Below are 19,511 nucleotides of genomic sequence, written 5' to 3' on the forward strand. Positions count from 1 at the left end.
GTTCCCTAAAAGGCAATGATGAACGAGTTAGGCCTTCCAGCATCTTCATAGCGAGTTGTACCGATACCAGCTGTGGATTCATAGATGCAGAATTATTAGTTAATACTTCTGGATTGCTAGTCCAATTATATGTGAGGAAATAATTAATTGTATCTTGTGGAGCTTTGCATGGGTTAAAATAAGTAAAAGAAAATTATTGATGACAGAAGTTTCATGTTTCGTGGAGCTGCTGCCCTCATCTGGAGTGGTGTACAAGAGCCCACAGAGGTGACAGACAGCTCGTCTACCTGTGTGGGGTGATTGCAGCTCTCTGCTCACCCCTAATGGACAGGTACCTAGTTGGGAGACTTGGTGCCTCATCCATCTCTCACACTCCTCCAAAGGTCACAGCTGGTGTGCTGGCTTGCAGGTCCGAGCATGACCCCTGTGACCCCTGAGGGTGTCCCTGAGGAAACCTCTCCATGAGGGTTGGCACTCTTTCAATGGAGGAGGACATGTGCTCGGTGCTCAGGGTCAACTCAACACTCAGATTCCGCATGGACTGTTCACTGATGGAAGCGATGGCACGCAGACCTTCTTGGGCCTCTGTCATATCTCCCCGTGCAGCCACTGGACATAAAGTTCTGCCACCTGATGGGCATCTTCAGAGGCTTGTCATCTGTCTCGGATTCAGCATGATCCTGGTCTCTAGCAGTGCCCCCACAATGTGTGAGTATTTGCGTTGGTGCCTCCTTCCGAGAGACAGCATGGTACAAGTGCAGGAGCAATGATTTCCTGGGTGCCAAACATGGGGTTGGCTGGTGTGGTTGGCTCATCTGTGGAAGAGCATCAGTGAATTCAGTCATCATCGTCACTATGCATGATAAGTGGCCTGCTGAGACAGTGGAGAGATGCTACATGGTGCCATCTGCATTGGAGCTTCAATGGGTACAGTAGCTGGGAGAGTTCACTTTCTGATAAAAGGGGCCCATGAACTTTCCTGTACCAGTGGCACACACATCTAGGACCAACACATTTACCTTCATCACAGACTCCCATCTCAACAGGACTGTGGCAGCCAGCTGGCCAGTGGCAGTCCAACTCTAAAGCATCTCTCTCACTCCTCATCAACACCAGCAGATTGGGGACACCCCCATCAGCTCGGCAGCGCTCCACAGTATTGTGATTTGTCTTCTCCTGACAAGGACAATAGAAAGGCTCATGAGGGTTCCATCTTCTTTGAGGACCATTCCAGATGCCCTCCCCCCCACCATAAAAGCATTTAGCAAGCTACTTCACCATGGCACAACTCTCCCTTCCAATGCACTGCGGCATATTGTGTTGACAGTCCAGCCTTGCCAGGGCAGCTGCATTGCCATTTGGCATACACACCCAGATCCCTGAGTGCTCAGGGGAACAGACACCCAACTAAACCTCGCAACACAGGTCCATGTCATCTCTCCACGTAGCCTTGCTGACCACAGAAGACCATGAAACCTTTTGTGGCACTGCAACCAGCTGTGGCGGTCAACATTGTGCCCACTGATCTGAGCAGCCACCTCTGTCCATGCCTTCTTCATCAGGTGGGACAACCTTCTCGTTCCTTGGCATCAGGACATTGCACCAGGTCAGACAGTCACCTTCCTTTAAAATGTAGCCCACCCAACCAACCTTCTTACCTTCCAAGGTGCTGATGACATTCCTCTGATGAGTCACACACTCTCAGCCTCCCCTAAACTCCTGACAGCCTTCAGGGAGCCACCTCTTCTCCGTTTAAATCCACACCACTCCTCTGGATCTGGATTAGACCTGGTGCCATGCACACTCCAGCCGCCACCCACACAGCCATCCAACTGGCACACGCATTACACACTGAGAGGGCCTTAATTGGCCACCCAGAGTACTATGGTGTTAACAATGCAATCTCGGGCGGGAACGGGTTTCACATCCGTTCTCACCTGCACCGGCTTTGGGCCCGTACCGAATATAAAATTCGGACCAATGTTAAATTTTCTCTCAAGCCCCATTTGAGGTTCTATGTGATATTTTGAACATTGCATGGTAAGAATGGCAAAGAGCAAACTGAAAACATTCAGTGTCGATTCACTGGGTTCATATAGAAGATGAAGTGTTGCAATCACAGAATCATAGAACCGTTACAGCACAGAAGGAGGCTTTTCCCTTAGCTCTGCAAATTTTTTTCTCTTCAGTAATTATCCAATTCTCTCATGAAAGACACAGTTGAATATGCCTTTACCACACTCTCAGGCAGTACATTGAAGATCCTCATCATTCATTGTGTAGAAAGGTTCGGTTCTTTTGCCATTCACCATAAATCATTGTTCTCTCATTCTCGGCTTTATCACTTCTAAGAACAGTTTCTCCCCATCTAAACTGGTCCAGGCCTCTCATAGTTTTGAATACCTCCATCAAATTCCCTGCGACCTTCCCTTCTCCAAGGAGGGTGTGGTGGACCTCAGTTGTGCCTTTGTCCTATATGGACCACCGTTGTGTGTGTTTGTCATACCTGGACCCATCCCCTTCCAGTTTGGTTCCTCCCCTCGGCACCTAGTATAAAGGTGGCTGTCTCCTCCCCCTTGTTCAGTCCAGGTTGGTTATTTGTTGGGATCTGCTCCTGATTCTGTTGTGAATAAAAGCCTACACTTATATTGGCATATCGGTAGTCTTTCGCCTTATTGATAGCGCATCAATTTTATTCACAACAGTTACTAGTATGGAACAGTTTCTAAAACCTGACAAGTTAGCATTAGACCCTCAAGAGGTTGGAGCCTCTGATAAATTTGATCATTGGTTGGACTGCTTCGAAGCATTCGTCGACACCGCTACGGCCATCGACACCGACGCCGCTAAACTCCACGTGCTCCGCGTCCGGGTAAGCGAAGCTGTCTATGGAATCTTCCGGGACGCTGCTACTTACGCGGACGCTATCAAACTCCTAAAAGAGCAGTTCCGAAAGAGCCCTAACGTGGTCTACGCCAGAAATCTCCTAACTACACGCAAGCGGCAGCCAGGAGAATCGTGCGCCCAATTTCTGCGCGCCCTGCGGGTCCTAGCTCGAGCTTGCGACTATAAGGCTGTTACAGCAGCTCAGAACATGGAGGACCTGATCCGCGATGCCTACGTTGCGGGCATTGAGTCTACATACATCCGGCAGCGCCTGCTGGAACAAGATGACCTAGACCTCCGGAAAACGGCCACGATGGCTGAAACGTTAGAAGCGGCCTCCCATAATCTCGGGTCTTACCTTGCATCCCGTTCCACCGACGGCTCCACCGTGACGGCTGTTCCGGCGGGGCCCAAATGTTACTTTTGTGGCCTACCTAAGCACCCTCGGCGTCGCTGCCCGGCAAAGGACGCGATTTGCTCCGGATGCGGTAAGCTAGGCCACTTCGTTAAAGTCTGCCGAGCAAAGCCGCTTCCGAAGCCTCGTGGAGCCATGTGTGCTCCGAGGGCGCAGCCATCTTTGATGCAGGCGGCGGCTGCGCGCGAATCGCCATCTTTGATGCGGTCACCGGAAGTGCGGGAATCACCATCTTTGATACGGTCACCGGAAGTGCGGGAGTCGCCATCTTTGAGACTGGCATCAAGGCGAGCTGAGCAGGAAGCTTCATCCGTGACGTCATCAGACAGCGACGAAGATGGACTCTTCTTTAATTCAACGGTGGCATCGATTTGCCTGGACCAGTCGCAGCCTCATCAACTTTCCAAGTCCATAATGGAGATCAAGGTAAATGGTCATGCAGAAAACTGCCTGTTTGACTGTGGGAGCACAGAAAGTTTTATACACCCTCGCACAGTGCGTCAATATGCCCTTCCCGTGCGACCCTGGAGCCAGACCATCTCCATGGCCTCAAATTCCCACTCGGTGGAGGTCCTCGGGTGCTGCTTGGTGACGCTGACGGTACAGGGCACAGTCTACGAGCGTTTTCGGCTCCTCGTGCTGCCGCGACTCTGCGCAGCTGTACTGCTGGGGTGAGATTTCCTCAGCCATCATAGGAGCATCACCCTGCAGTATGATGGCCCTTATCCCCCGCTCTCCATCTGCCAGGCGCCGTCACGGCAGCACCCCTCGCGCACCACCTGCAGTCTCTCGACCCTCAAGATCACCCCCCCCCCGCCGTGATTTGATAACCTCACCCCGGATTGTAGGCCTATAGCTACCAAGAGTAGGCGCTATAGTGTGGATGACCGGGCCTTCATTCGGTCCGAGGTACAAGGGCTGCTCCGGGAAGGGATTATCCAGGCCAGCACCAGCCCCTGGAGGGCGCAAGTGGTCGTAGTTAAATCGGGGGAGAAACACCGCATGGTGATTGACAACAGCCAGACCATAAATAGGTATACCCAACTAGATGCATATCCTCTTCCCCGTATCACGGACATACTCAACCGCATCGCGCACTATAGGGTTTTCTCGACGATCGATTTGAAATCGGCTTACCACCAGCTCCCTATCCGCTCGGAGGATCGCCCATATACTGCCTTTGAGGCGGATGGCCGCCTCTACCAGTTCCTCCGAGTCCCCTTTGGTGTCACCAATGGGGTCTCAGTCTTCCAACGGGCCATGGATCAAATGGTAGACCAGCACGGGCTACGGGCCACTTTCCCGTATCTGGATAACGTCACCATCTGCGGCCATGACCTGCAGGATCATGATGCCAACCTACAAAAATTCCTTCGTACGGCCACTCTCCTGAACCTCACATATAATGAGGCAAAGTGTGTTTTTCGGACATGCCGCCTCGCCATCCTTGGGTACGTGATAGAAAATGGTGTCCTTGGCCCTGACCCAGCCCGTATGCGTCCCCTTATGCAGCTTCCCCTCCCTACTACCCTCAAAGCCCTGAGGAGATGCCTGGGCTTCTTCTCCTATTATGCCCAGTGGGTTCCCCGTTACGCGGATAAAACCCGTCCGCTCCTAAAATCGACCTCTTTTCCCCTGGCGGAGGAGGCCCGTCGGGCCTTCGACGACATCAAAGCGGACATCGCGAAGGCCGCGATGCACGCTGTGGACAAATCCATCCCATTCCAAGTGGAAAGTGATGCGTCTGACTTTGCCCTAGCCGCCACCCTTAACCAGAGGGGCCGTCCGGTGGCCTTCTTTTCCCGGGCCTTACAGGGCCCTGAGATTCAACACTCCTCGGTCGAGAAGGAGGCCCAGGCCATCGTGGAAGCCGTCCGGCACTGGCGCCATTATCTCGCGGGCCAACGATTCACCTTAATTACAGACCAGCGGTCAGTTGCCTTCCTGTTTAACGCCAGACAGAGGGGCAAGATTAAGAATGACAAGATCTTGCGGTGGAGGATTGAGCTCTCCACCGACAGATATGACATCATGTACCGGCCCGGGAAGCTCAATGAGCCCCCAGATGCCCTGTCCCGTGGATCATGTGCCAGCGCCCAACTAGACCAGCTACAGTCCCTCCATAACGACCTCTGTCACCCGGGTGTCACCAGATTTTTCCATTTTGTCAAGTCCCGCAACCTGCCCTTCTCCCTTGAGGAAGTCCGGACGATTACCAGGCAATGCAGGGTCTGCGCTGAGTGCAAACCGCAGTTCTACCGGCCAGGTAGGGCGCACCTTGTAAAGGCCACTCGCGCGTTCGAACGCCTTAGCGTTGATTTTAAAGGCCCCCTCCCCTCCTCTAACCGCAATGTTTATTTCCTGAATATCATTGACGAATACTCACGTTTCCCTTTTGCCTTCCCCTGCTCGGACATGACCACGGCTACAGTGATTCGGACCCTGAACAAGCTCTTCACCCTGTTCGGCTTCCCAGCCTATATTCATAGCGACCGTGGGTCCTCTTTCATGAGTGACGAGTTGAGGCAGTACCTGCTCGCCAAAGGCGTTGCCTCCAGCCGCACCACTAGCTATAACCCCAGGGGCAATGGTCAAGTAGAGCGGGAGAACGCAATCGTCTGGAAGGCCGTTCTATTAGCGTTACGGTCTAGGGGCCTTCCAGTCAGCCGTTGGCCAGACGTCCTTCCGGACGCATTACATTCCATTAGGTCACTCTTGTGCACAGCGACCAATACGACCCCTCACGAGCGGATGTTTTCGTTTCCCAGGAAGTCCTCCTCGGGTACTTCGCTCCCGGATTGGCTGATGTCCCTGGGACCCGTCCTGCTTCGGAAGCATGTCCGGACCCATAAGGCAGATCCCTTGGTCGAGGAGGTCCAACTGCTCCACGCTAATCCCCAATATGCTTACGTAGCGTACCCTGATGGGCGGGAAGACACGGTTTCTGTCCGTGATTTGGCACCCGCGGGTGCCCCTGAGGTCACCACGTCCTTCCGCCCCATGGTCCCTGGTGTCGTCCATTCGGAGATTGCTGCGCCTCTTCCTCCCTCAGTCCCTGTTCCCAATGTAGTGCGCCCAGAGCCTGTTGCGGCCCCCCACCCCCCAGCTCCTGTTTCCACTGTTCCCCATACGCCACCAGGGCCACTGCTCACTCCTCTCGCCCCTGTGTACAGCTCGTTTGAGTCGCCGGAGCCGTCGCCACGCAGTACCCGACGACTGGACGGGACGACGGATTGGTCCGCTTCACACCACCTGGCGCCTTCTCTCGATGCTCACTGTACGGAGCCTGCGCCGACATCGCACCCTGCTCGGACGACTCTGCGACCTGTACTACGACGATCGCGACGGCGGATCAAGCCACCGGTTCGTCTGAACTTGTAATATTGTTTCCGCTTCACCCCGTGTTGTGTTTTTAAAAGGAAGGGATGAATGTGGTGGACTTCAGTTGTGCCTTTGTCCTATATGGACCACCGTTGTGTGTGTTTGTCATACCTGGACACATCCCCTTCCAGTTTGGTTCCTCCCCTCGGCACCTAGTATAAAGGTGGCTGTCTCCTCCCCCTTGTTCAGTCCAGGTTGGTTATTTGTTGGGATCTGCTCCTGATTCTGTTGTGAATAAAAGCCTACACTTTTATTGGCATATAGGTAGTCTTTCGCCTTATTGATAGCGCATCAGAGGGCAAGCCCAGCTTCTCAAATCTATCTAATGTAGCTGAAGTTCCTCATTCCTGGAACCACACTACTAAATCTTCTGCACCCTCTCTACTACTTACACATTCTTTCTATAGTTTGGTGCCCAGAATTGGACTCATGAAGTGAGATTTGTAAAGTTAAGACTTTGTTTATTAGCAAGGAGAAAATTAAGATCTTCAAAAATTATGAGAGGTTATGATAAATACCGGTGGTAGTTTATATCAACGGGCGCTCAAGATAGTACACGTTTACATAATCATAAAGGGAATGTTAGAAAAAAAAACTTTACATAGAGGATAGTTGGAATGTGGAATCATTGGGGTAACTTTCCCGTTCCGCCTGCCATGGGAATTTTGGGATTGGGGGGGGAGGGGGGAGGAGGGGGCGGTGGGGGCGGGGGGGGGGAGGGGGCGGTGGGGGCGCGGGGGGGGGGGGTGGACCATGAAAAGGTCCGTTGACCTTGGAGGGGTCTTTTTCCGGTTGGAGGTCTGTGACTAGTGGTGTTCCGCAGGGCTCTGTACTGGGACCTCTGCTGTTTGTGATATATTTAAATGATTTGGAGGAAGATGTAGCTGGTGTGATCAGTAAGTTTGCGGACGACACAAAAATTGCTGGAGTTGCAGATAGTGATGAACATTGTCAGAGAATACAGCAGGATATAGATAGGCTGGAACATTGGGCGGAGAAATGGCAGATGGAATTTAATCCAGATAAATGCGAAGTGATGCATTTCGGTAGATCTAATGTAAGGGGGAGCTATACAATAAATGGCAGAACCATCAGGAGTATAGACACACAGAGGGACCTGGGTGTACAAGTCCACAGACCCTTAAAGGTGGCAGCACAGGGGGAGAGGGTGGTGAAGAAGGCATATGGCATGCTTGCCTTTATTGGACGGGGCATAGAATATAAAAGTTGGCATATGTTGTTGCGGCTGTATAGAACGTTGGTTAGGCCACATTTGGAATACTGCGTCCAGTTCTGGTCGCCACACTACCAGAAGGACGTGGAGGCTTTGGAGAGAGTACAGAAAAGATTTACCAGGATGTTGCCTGATATGGAGGGTCTTAGCTATGAGGAGAGATTGGGTAAACTGGGGATGTTCTCCCTGGAAAGACGGAGGATGAGGGGCGACCTAATAGAGGCGTATAAAATTATGAAGTGCATAGATAGGGTGAACAGTGGGAAGCTTTTTCCCAGGTCGGAGGTGACGAACACAAGGGGTCACAGGTTCAAGGTGAGCGGGGCAAGGTTCAACACAGATGTCAGGGGGACGTATTTTACACAGAGGATGGTGGGGGCCTGGAATGCACTCCCAAGAAAGGTGATTGGGGCGGACATGCTGGGATCATTTAAGACTTATCTCGATAGCCACATGAACAGACTGGGAATAGAGGGATACAAACGAATTGTCTGGTTGGGCACATGAGCGGCGCAGGCTTGGAGGGCCGAAGGGCCTGTTCCTGTGTTGTATTGTTCTTTGTTCTTTGACCTCGGGCAGGATTTTCCAGTTTTGGGATGAAATTTCCGCCCACTACTTCAAGGAAGAAAGTGGCACTTTATAGAGGAGTACAAGGAGTGAGCAGGGGAGCAGGATTCCAGGGACGAGGTGATTCCTACAGAAAAAATAGTGACATAGATTTAATGGGCCAAGGGACTCAATTCAGTGCTTGCTCATTTTGTGACTGCATTATTTTGTCACATCAAATCTCTCAGGGGCATCCCTGATTGTTAAGCTGGATTTCCTCTTGTGAACCAAAATCTCATGAAATAAAGACAGAAATTTGCACCTCCATCACAAGTTTTCTGAAATATTGAACATACAACAGCTGGATAATGAACTTGGTGATGAATGTAGTTATGAATTTTTCTGTGAGGCAGACTGTTCACCTTTGGAGCAGCCACGGATAGCTGATGGATGTAATTAACTATGGCAGTAATTATCCAGATAGTTTACATCAGTACAGAACCTGTGATATGCATGAGTGATTATTATACTGACCTGTGCTTGAGTTTTGATATCAGAATTAATTTGGAAGACTAATAATCTAAAACATTTACACCCAAAAATTTCTGTTGGCATGGTAATCACTTCATTATAATTTGAGAAAAGTCTGGAGAATTCACACCAGTTTATTAATCCTCAGTATTCCTGTTGCTGCTGTAAGTGAACTGGCTAGATTCTACAGTAGGCTGTCTAATTGTGGTGTAAAGCAGCAGGTATATAACTTAGAAAGTATTGAAATTCTAGGTTAATGTGGCCTGTGAAAAGAAAAATTGCTGACCAAACAATGGAAACTCTTGTTAGAGAAATGAGGGAATGAAGGTTATCTTTTCATTTTGGCACATTGGGGTGCCTACTTCAAATAGTGACTGGTCAAAACACCTTAGACATTTGATTGAATTGGATTGAAATGTTCCTTTTTTGTTTTGTTTTACTGTACCTTGCCTCACTCTCACCACCTTTACTAATATCAGCACAGCAACTGAATGCATGTTCAGCTGTATGTACTTAGATGAGGGTGGAGAGGGTGATAACAGGATCCACAGGGCCTAAATTGGCAGTTCAGGCACCACATCAGTGTTAGATACTGACTAAGATCATAATCTGCCCATTCTGCATGTTTCTACCCTCTTTATGCAGAGGTCCCAATCTATCACCCTTCTTAACATGGCCATTAGCAGGGGACATAACAACTCAACAGGAGAAAACCCCATTTCATTCCTGGCTCCTGTAGTGTCAAAATCAGCTACAGAGCCAAATTTAGTGGCCTGACTGTAATGGCACCCGAACTGATCACTTGCAGTGGTCTTTCAGGCCCAAACTTTCACCATGATGGAGAGCATCTCCGTCATAATGAAAACCCTGGAAATGGCCGGCAATCCGAAATCACTGGAGTGGAGTCATGCCAATGTTTGTACATGCACGGTTCACTGAGCTGCCTCCACTGAAGTGGGATTTTGGTAGGCCAGGAGTGTGAAACGTGGAGTGTGCAAATGAGACCAAGTAAGACAAAGCCTGAACTTGGTGGACTATTTTGGAGAGACTTTAAACTAGAAAGGTTGGGGGGAGGGAATCGAAATGAGGGGACTGAGAGTGAGGAGGTTAGCTCGCAAATAGATAAGGAATGTAAACAGGGTAAGAGGGAGGTTAGACGAGTGATGGAGAAGGGAAGTGCTCAGGCTGAAGGTCTGAGATGTGTCTATTTTAATGCCAGGAGTGTAGTGAATAAAGTGGATGAGCTTAGAGCGTGGATTGCTGCTTCGAATTGTGATGTGGTGGCCATTACGGAGACTTGGATGTCTCAGGGACAGGACTGGGTGCTTCAGGTGCCGGGTTTTAGATGTTTCAGGAAGGACAGGGAGGGAGGCAAGAGAGGGGGGGGAGTGGCACTGTTGATCAGGGATAGTGTCACGGCTGTAGAGAAGGTGGACGCCGTGGAGGGATTGACGACGGAGTCTCTGTGGGTGGAGGTTAGGAACAGGAAGGGGTCGGTAACGTTGCTGGGTGTTTTCTATAGGCCGCCCAATAGTAACAGAGATGTTGAGGAGCAGATGGGGAAACAGATCCTGGAGAGATGTAGGAATAACAGAGTTGTCGTGATGGGAGATTTTAATTTCCCAAACATAGATTGGAATATCCCTAGGGCTAGGGGTTTGGATGGAGAGGAGTTTGTTAGGTGTGTCCAGGAGAGTTTCCTGACACAGTATGTGGATAAGCCTACTAGAGGAGAGGCTGTACTTGATCTGGTGCTGGCTAATGAACCTGGACAGGTGGAGGATCTCTCGGTGGGTGAGCATCTTGGGGATAGCGATCATAATTCTATCTCCTTCACGATAGCATTGGAAAGAGATAGGATCAGGCAGGCTAGGAAAGTGTTTCTCTGGAGTAAAGGGAAATACAGTGTCATCAGGGAGGAAATTAGACGGGTAAATTGGAAGGAGGCATTCTTGGGGAAAAGTACCGAAGGAAAGTGGAGGATTTTCAAGGAATGTTTGTCTGGAGCTCTGCATGACAACGTTCCGATGAGACAGGGGGGTGTTGGTAGGGTACGGGAACCGTGGTGCACGAAGGTTGTGATGAACCTGGTGAATAAGAAAAGAGAGGCGTACAGAAGGTTCAGAGAGCTAGGAGGTGTTAAGGATTTAGAGGAGTATACGGGATGTAGGAAGGAGCTTAAGAAGGAAATTAGGAGAGCGAGAAGGGGTCATGAGAAGGCCTTGGCGGGTAAGGCTTTCTACAAATATGTCAAGAGTAAAAGGATGAGATGTGAAGGCATAGGACCCTTAAAAGGTGAAGGGGGAAAAGTTTGTGCGGAACCGTTAGAAATGGCGGAGCTGCTTAATGAATACTTTACCTCGGTATTCACGGTGGAAAGGGATCTGGGTGGTTGTACTGCTGGTTTGCGGTGGACAGAAAGGATCGAGCATGTGGACATAAAGAAAGAGGATGTGTTGGAACTATTGAATGGCATCAAGGTTGGTAAGTCGCCGGGACCGGATGGGATGTACCCCAGGTTACTGTGGGAGGCGAGGGAGGAGATTGCGGAGCCTTTGGCGATGATCTTTGCATCGTCGATGGAGACGGGAGAGGTTCCGGAGGATTGGAGGATTGCAGATGTGGTCCCTATATTCAAGAAAGGGAACAGGGACAGCCCGGGAAATTACCGACCGGTGAGTCTAACCTCAGTGGTTGGTAAGTTGATGGAGAGGATCCTGAGAGACAGGATTTATGATCATCTAGAGAAGTTTAGTATGATCAAAAGTAGTCAGCACGGCTTTGTCAAGGGCAGGTCGTGCCTTACGAGCCTGGTTGAGTTCTTTGAAAATGTGACCAAACACATTGACGAAGGAAGAGCGGTGGATGTGGTCTATATGGACTTCAGCAAGGCGTTCGATAAGGTCCCCCATGCAAGACTTCTTGAGAAAGTGAGAGGGCATGGGATCCAAGGGGCTGTTGCCTTGTGGATCCAGAACTGGCTTGCCTGCAGAAGGCAGAGAGTGGCTGTGGAGGGGTCTTTCTCTGCATGGCGGTCAGTGACCAGTGGAGTGCCCCAGGGATCTGTTCTGGGACCCTTGCTGTTTGTCATTTTCATAAATGACCTGGATGAGGGAGTGGAGGGATGGGTTGGTAAGTTTGCTGACGACACCAAGGTAGGTGGTGTTGTGGATAGTTTGGAGGGATGTCAGAAGTTGCAGCGAGACATAGATAGAATGCAAGACTGGGCGGAGAAGTGGCAGATGGACTTCAACCCGGATAAGTGTGTGGTGATCCATTTTGGCAGATCCAATGGGATGAAGCAGCAATATAATATGAAGGGTACCATTCTTAGCAGTGTAGAGGATCAGAAGGACCTTGGGGTCCGGGTCCATAGGACTCTTAAATCGGCCTCGCAGGTGGAGGATGCGGTCAAGAAGGCGTACGGCGTACTGGCCTTCATTAATCGAGGGATTGAGTTTAGGAGTCGGGAGATAATGCTGCAGCTTTATAGGACCCTGGTTAGACCCCACTTGGAGTACTGTGCGCAGTTCTGGTCGCCTCATTACAGGAAAGATGTTGAAGCCATTGAAAGGGTGCAGAGGAGATTTACAAGGATGTTGCCTGGATTGGGGGGCATGCCTTATGAGGATAGGTTGAGGGAGCTTGGTCTCTTCTCCCTGGAGAGACGAAGGATGAGAGGTGACCTGATAGAGGTTTACAAGATGTTGAGAGGTCTGGATAGGGTAGACTCTCAGAGGCTATTTCCAAGGGCTGAAATGGTTGCTACGAGAGGACACAGGTTTAAGGTGCTGGGGGGTAGGTACAGAGGAGATGTCAGGGGTAAGTTTTTCACTCAGAGGGTGGTGGGTGAGTGGAATCGGCTGACGTCGGTGGTGGTGGAGGCAAACTCGTTGGGGTCTTTTAAGAGACTTCTGGATGAGTACATGGGATTTAATGGGATTGAGGGCTATAGATAGGCCTAGAGGTGGGGATGTGATCGGCGCAACCTGTGGGCCGAAGGGCCTGTTTGTGCTGTGGCTTTCTATGTTTCTATGTTTCTATGAAAGCCATGGTACTCTTTGGATCTGGTCCCAGGACACCTTTTGGAGAGAGAAGGCACCCTTTGGGAGAGGTAACATGCACTTTCGGGATGGCAGGGCACTATTTAGGGAGGTAAGGTAGCCTTTGGGATTGTTAAAAGTAAACATGATTGTGTGTTAAAAGTGTTAATTCATGGGAACTATCAAAGGACTGGCAAGTTGACAAAGCACTTTCAAGCCGTCAAGGAACTATCATAGGATACTAGGTGAGTTGGCATGGAGGGAGTAAGGTGGTGGCATGCGTTGACATAATTTGGCACTAAATTTGCAAAGGGGACATGAGGGGGTCATGTGCCTGGGTGGGGGCATGAGGGAGCATGTGAGGGGTTGAGGGGCATGAGGGATGAGGGCTGAAGGACTGTTCTTTGTTTTATTCTTTTTATTTAAATTAATTCAACACAGGGCCAGAGAACAAAGGCAAGAGTCCACGGCAGCTCATGTCTGAACCGAGCAACCTCCTCACTCATTCAGCAGATCCAATTTCCAATCCAGGCTGCACCCCACATCCCCCCACCTCGCTGCACTCTGGCCTGTTTTTTAAGTCCTGAACCCGAAATTCTCCTGTCACTGCGCACTCAATCCGGGAGCAAAAATATGAGCGCCAATCTATAGCTTTAATATTATTTCAATTGCATGGAATGAACAAGTTACTTTGAAAATATATCAAAATTGCAATTTTGTGGGCTGTCCCACCAGCAATTTTCCAAATAAAGAGCACATGATGAATGCATGATTTAGGTGCAATACTAATCCTCATGCAGCAATTTCAGGACAGCTGGAAAATGGTCAGAAATCTCACAATGCAGCAGAGTTACTAAGGTGCGAGCCATAAATGTTCAACTGGTATAAATCTCTATCAACTATAATTTCTAATCTCTACTCTTAAGGATTAACAGCCTTCATGGTTCACAGTGACAAATAAGCCCTCAACTAATGTGTTAAACATAAGTATGATCATGAATTAAAAAATCAAATTCTTTTGCTTTCAACTCAACTTTAGGATGAAAATCACAGTGTTGATCACAAAACATCTGGTACGTTATCTGAATGGAGATTTTGTCTTCTTGGGGTTAATGCTTTCATTACAAAAGCAAAGAATAATTTCATGAGTGCGTTAAGGTAACAATGTGATGCTTACTTCTACCGTGTTATCTTTTTGTTTAGATAACACTCCAAGTTGTCATGCCTACTATAGGTATTTATGTATTGAATGTAATGCTTCACTTTCCATTCCTTTGCCCAGTTTGCTTATAACAATTCCTGATGAAAAGAAAGATCTGAGTACAAATTCTAGTCATTATTAGTCATCAATGTGTCATCTTCATAGATGTATTCATGTGACAGTTTTTATCTGTAGCCAATGGTGTGAACACAGAGCAGCCCTTCCTGCCGATGTCATGCAACAGCCTTGAAATCATTAATCAACAGTTTGAATGTGTTTCCTGCTGCCTTCTCAGGATATATTATTGTGACTATATTCAAGAAGGGAGACAAGTCTGATCGCAGTAAGTACAGAAGAGTCTCCCCGTTGTCTAACACAGGGAAGATCATTGCAAGGATCCTCCTCAACCATCTCATCCTAACAGCCGAAGAGCTCCTTCCAGAGTCATTAAATGTTGAATCTCTACAGTGCAGAAGGAGGCCATTCAGCCCATTGAGCCTCCACCGACCAACAATCTCACCCAGGCCCTATCCCTGTAACCTCACAAATTTACCTTGCTAATCCTCCTGACACTAAGGGAGTGTGGGAGGAAACTGGAGCACCCAGAGGAAATCCACGCAGGCATGGGGAGAATGTGCAAACTCCACAAAGACCAGTCACCCAAGGCTTGAATTGAACCCGGGTCCCTGGTGCTGTGAGGCAGCAGTGCTAACCACTGTGCCACCGTGCCATCCTGCATTGCAATTTTTGCCCACTGAGATATGATTTTCAGTGCTTGGCAAATCCAATGAAAAATGCAAGGAGCAGCACCAACTGTGTACATTGCCATTTTCAACCTTATGAAAGTGTGAAGTCTTATGGAGTATCCTTCTCAAGTTTGTCACCATCCATTGCCCACTCCATGATGACATGCAAGTCTAATCCTCATTGATGGAGCACCACAGTGAAGACTGCGATCAAACAAGGCTGTGTTGTCACACCAACTCCCTTCTCCATCTTTCTTACTGTACAGGCTTGAAGATAATTTACAGAATAGATGGGAAACTGTTCTACCAATGCTTCCTTCAATCCAAAAACCCATATTACTGCAACTTTTATCATTGATAGGTGTGCATGTGTTCGTGTTTCCACTCAGATACTGAACTCCAGGTCATTGTCGACTCCTTCCCCTGACACATATGAGAAAGTAGGCCGTTCACTAAATACCCAGAAAACTAAGGCCCTCTTCCAACCATCTCCCACAACACAGCACCAGACCTCATCGATTAAGACAATGGAAGGATCCTCGAAAAGTCGGACACATTACATTTTGGGAGTCTTCTCTTGACAAAGGCATGATGTGGAGGTGCCGTTGGACTGGGGTGGGCACAGTAAGAAGTCTCACAACACCAGGTTGAAGTCTAACAGGTTTATTTGGAATCACGAGCTTTTGGAGTGCTGATGAAGGAGCAGCTCTCTGAAAGCTCGTGATTCAAAATAAATCTGTTGGACTTTAACCTGGTATTGACAAAGGCAGATATCGATGATGAAATTCATCATGATTTCCAACTTGCTAGCATAGCCTTCAACTGACAGAAGAAAAGAGTGTTTGAGAACCAGTATCTCAAACCGAAGGTGAAGATCATGGTTTACCTGGTGGCAGTGATTCTCGCCCTCCTATATGCTTCAAAGACATGGACAATTTACAGCAGGCATCCCAAAGCACTGAAGAATTACCACCAGTAGTGTTGTTGCGAGATCTTTTAAATGTGATAGCATAAAAGGCAGCCCAATAGTAGTGTCCTCTACCAAGCCAATATGCTCAGCATTGAAAGACTAACCACTCAAAATCAGCTCTTCAGGGCAGGACATATCATTTATATGTCTGTTACCAGACTCCTACAGCAACTGCTTTACTTGGAATTCAGCTGCTGAGGAAAACCTCCAGGAGACAAAGGGCCCGATTTTACCAAACTTTCACGCCCGAATCGTGGTAAAGTTGGGTGTCGGGCCTAAAACGCGGTCCAGACCCGACCCAAGGCCAATCGTGCCTTTACCAACGGCCGATCCGGGCGCCGATCCAGCGCGCCCCCGAATCGGCCAGCGGGCCGATTTAAATGCATTTGCATGCATCTAACTCAGCATAATGAAGCCCGCACCCAACTTACCCAAGGATTCCCACTTTACGAGGCTCCGATCCAATCAGCGCCCGCGCATTTACTGTGTTGCTGAATTCAAGTCCGATAGGGCTTCAACTCAGCAACTGAACCGCCGAATTGCCTCCGACCACCCTTCGCGGACCGCTCCCGCGAACCACCCCGGCAGCCCACCGCCCACCCTCCCCCACCGATCGGACCACCCTGGGACGCAGACCCTGCCAGCAGGGTAAAATTTGGTAAAACCGGCCCCAACATAAAGGCTTTGGGAATGTCCACAAAGCATCCCCAAAGAGGTCAAACACCTCTGCCAATTCATGGGGAATTCTGGCCTGTGACAAACCAAAATGGAGAAGGTTCATTCAGGAAGGCACTGGACACACATCGTCAGGAACACACTGAGGCAAAATGAAGCATTGGAGAGGGTGCACAGACATTCAAACAACTTACTTACCAAACCACTCAAGCACCATCTGTCCCAAATGTGGCAGACTCTGCTCGTTGGACTTATCAATCAACTCAGAACCCATCAAACAGGAGTGGAAACAAGTCATCCTCGATCCTGAGGAATTAAGAAGGATTTCCCACAATCCTCTCTGAATTAATTCCATCAAGAACTCAGAGACCAGAGTGTTATGTTCGGAGGTCAGACACACAGTCGACCTGACCAAATGTATAATAATCAAATGACATGCACAATTTCGAGATCAGCGGGTACACATGCAAATCAGTTATGTTCCTGCAGACAATTAAATGGTCAAATTAAAGCCATTAAGAAGGCGATGGACAGCGATTTTAACAGCATGTACGATTTTCATCACAGGCAAAACACATCTTTTACATTTCCTCATCCAAGGGTGGAACCTAAGGCCCCCAAAGGTCAAACACTTTGTCTTTCATTGTCTATCCCTCACTGTGTCAGTACAGAGTTGTCCCAGGGTTTCTGAGGATTTTGGTAATGTTTCAATCTTGCTTTTCTGCATTTCAGGAACTCATCTTCCCTGGAAGGTTTCCCTGAACATTGCAGCACCATGCTCCCTCATTTGCAAGGCACAGATCACTTGCATCTCATCTAATGGTGATAATGTACTCAGCTGTTGGGACCTCCTCTGAATAGGAAGAAAAGGGCAGGACAGAGAGGAGGCAAGGTGAGTACATGCAGCATCTCAGGGAGAGATCTTTGAGAGAGGAGGCATGGGCTCAGTTGGTGCAGGGCCAGAAGGAAGGCCAAGGCAGGACGGTCCACCAAAGAAGCCATTACCCAATGGCTTGGGTGTGCAGGCAGCTGTCCAGCTGCCTCCAGAAGTCCAAGATCTAATATTGCAGGAGGCTCTGCCTCTCTAGAGGTACAGTAACAACAATATTCCAAATATAAAAGCAAAATACTGCGGATGCCGGAATCTAAAACAAAACAGAAAATGCTGGAAAATCTCAGCAGGTCTGACAGCATCTGTGGGGAGAGAATTGAAATAACATTTCTGGATGACCCTTCATTAGAGCAAATGATTGGTACAGAAATTGCCTCCAACTGCATGGGCAGGCACCCAATGCCAGTGACTTTGAAGGTCACTGAGATCTTAGCTGGGAATAGCTTTTACATCCACTTCCAGCTGCGTTGACTTTGTGAAGGTAAGGTTCAAACCAGAAATCTAAAAATGCTGACAACTTCCTGGAATAAACTTTTTAAACATTGTTGCTTGCTTTCTCTAAATCATTGAACATTAAAAGTATTGTAGTCCACCATTTTCTTAGTCATACAATTATACTGTTACTTTAAGAGAGTTGATTAACTCTTCATTTACAATTTTCTGCAGGATACATGACAACAACAATATCCTCATGTCTGGACATTGCACTTTCTCCAGGAGATGAGAGCAAAAACACATTTCTTCCCGTGTGATTTTCACTCCATGTTACTGGCAGGGCAGTGCATCTAATTAATGTTGATGGACTGCAGATTGAACTTGGTCCTGTGTGAGTTCATTGGGACCTAGTGCCTTGCCACCTTTCATGTTACTGAGTGCTTTTGCCACCTTCTGCTACAGCGGATTGTCAGTGACTCTTTCTGCCTGACTCTCAGTGGGCTCAGCAGGCTGATGTCTATCAGCTTCCATTCATTCAGCAGCTTTTGAAAAGCCACAACTCCATCTGGTCTGTATTAACACTGGAGATTGATGATTTTTACCATCTGTATACTTCGCACAAGATGAAGTTCTGGCTTTCCCTTGTGAACTGCAGTTTGCTGTCTCTCCATTTTTTTTCCATAAATCTAGTAGTTCCAAGAAGGTTTGCCTTTCCTATCACACACAATTCTCTTCCTTGCAAGCTTAAAACACCAGTGGGACTTTGGGAATAGAATACGCTTAACGTATATTTTGTCTTTGCTGGCTTAATGACTCTCTTTAATTGATAAGATGAAGAGATTATCATCGTTACCACTTTCAAAAAGAAGTTCAGCTTCAGTGTTGGGAACTCCTGTCAGTGTAAGTCACGTTAAGTTACTTGTTTTCCAGATGTGCTTCCTTACCTCTTGTCTCTAAAGGCTCCTGATGCATCTTTTGAAAAATTCTTACACAGGATGTGGCCGCCGCTAGCTAGGCTGCATTTATTGCCCAACCTTTCAAGCAGTGACAGGCCTTTGATTTTTCAGCTCAGAGACAATTTTTCCCAGGTGAGCGCTGGTGTCCTCATTTTGTGCATTTTGTGAGGTGGTGAGGGGAAATTACAACATATAAAATGTCAAGAGCTTTGAAAGCCTAGAAGTAAGAGACAGTATAAGGCGAGAATTATTAGATCTTTTCTTATAGGTCAAGAGACATTCAAACCATTAGCAACTTTAAACATATTGCAATGTATGAGGTCCTGAACGGAATTGAGAGGGTGGATACTGAGATGATGTTTCACCTTGTAGTAGAGTTTAAAAATAAGGGGTCTCCCATTTAAGACAGAGATTAGGAGAATAGTATTCTCTCTGAGGGTTGTGAGTCTTTCGAACTCTTTCTCAAAGAGCAGTCGGGGCAGGGTCATTAATTGTTTTTAAAGCAGAGGTAGATAAATTCTTGACTAACAAGGGAGTCAAAGAGTATAGGGGTGGAGAAGAAGGTGGAGTTGAGGTCACAATCAGATCAGCCATGATCTT

Source organism: Mustelus asterias, chromosome 7 (genome assembly GCF_964213995.1).
Source record: "Mustelus asterias chromosome 7, sMusAst1.hap1.1, whole genome shotgun sequence".
Lineage (NCBI taxonomy): Eukaryota > Metazoa > Chordata > Chondrichthyes > Carcharhiniformes > Triakidae > Mustelus > Mustelus asterias.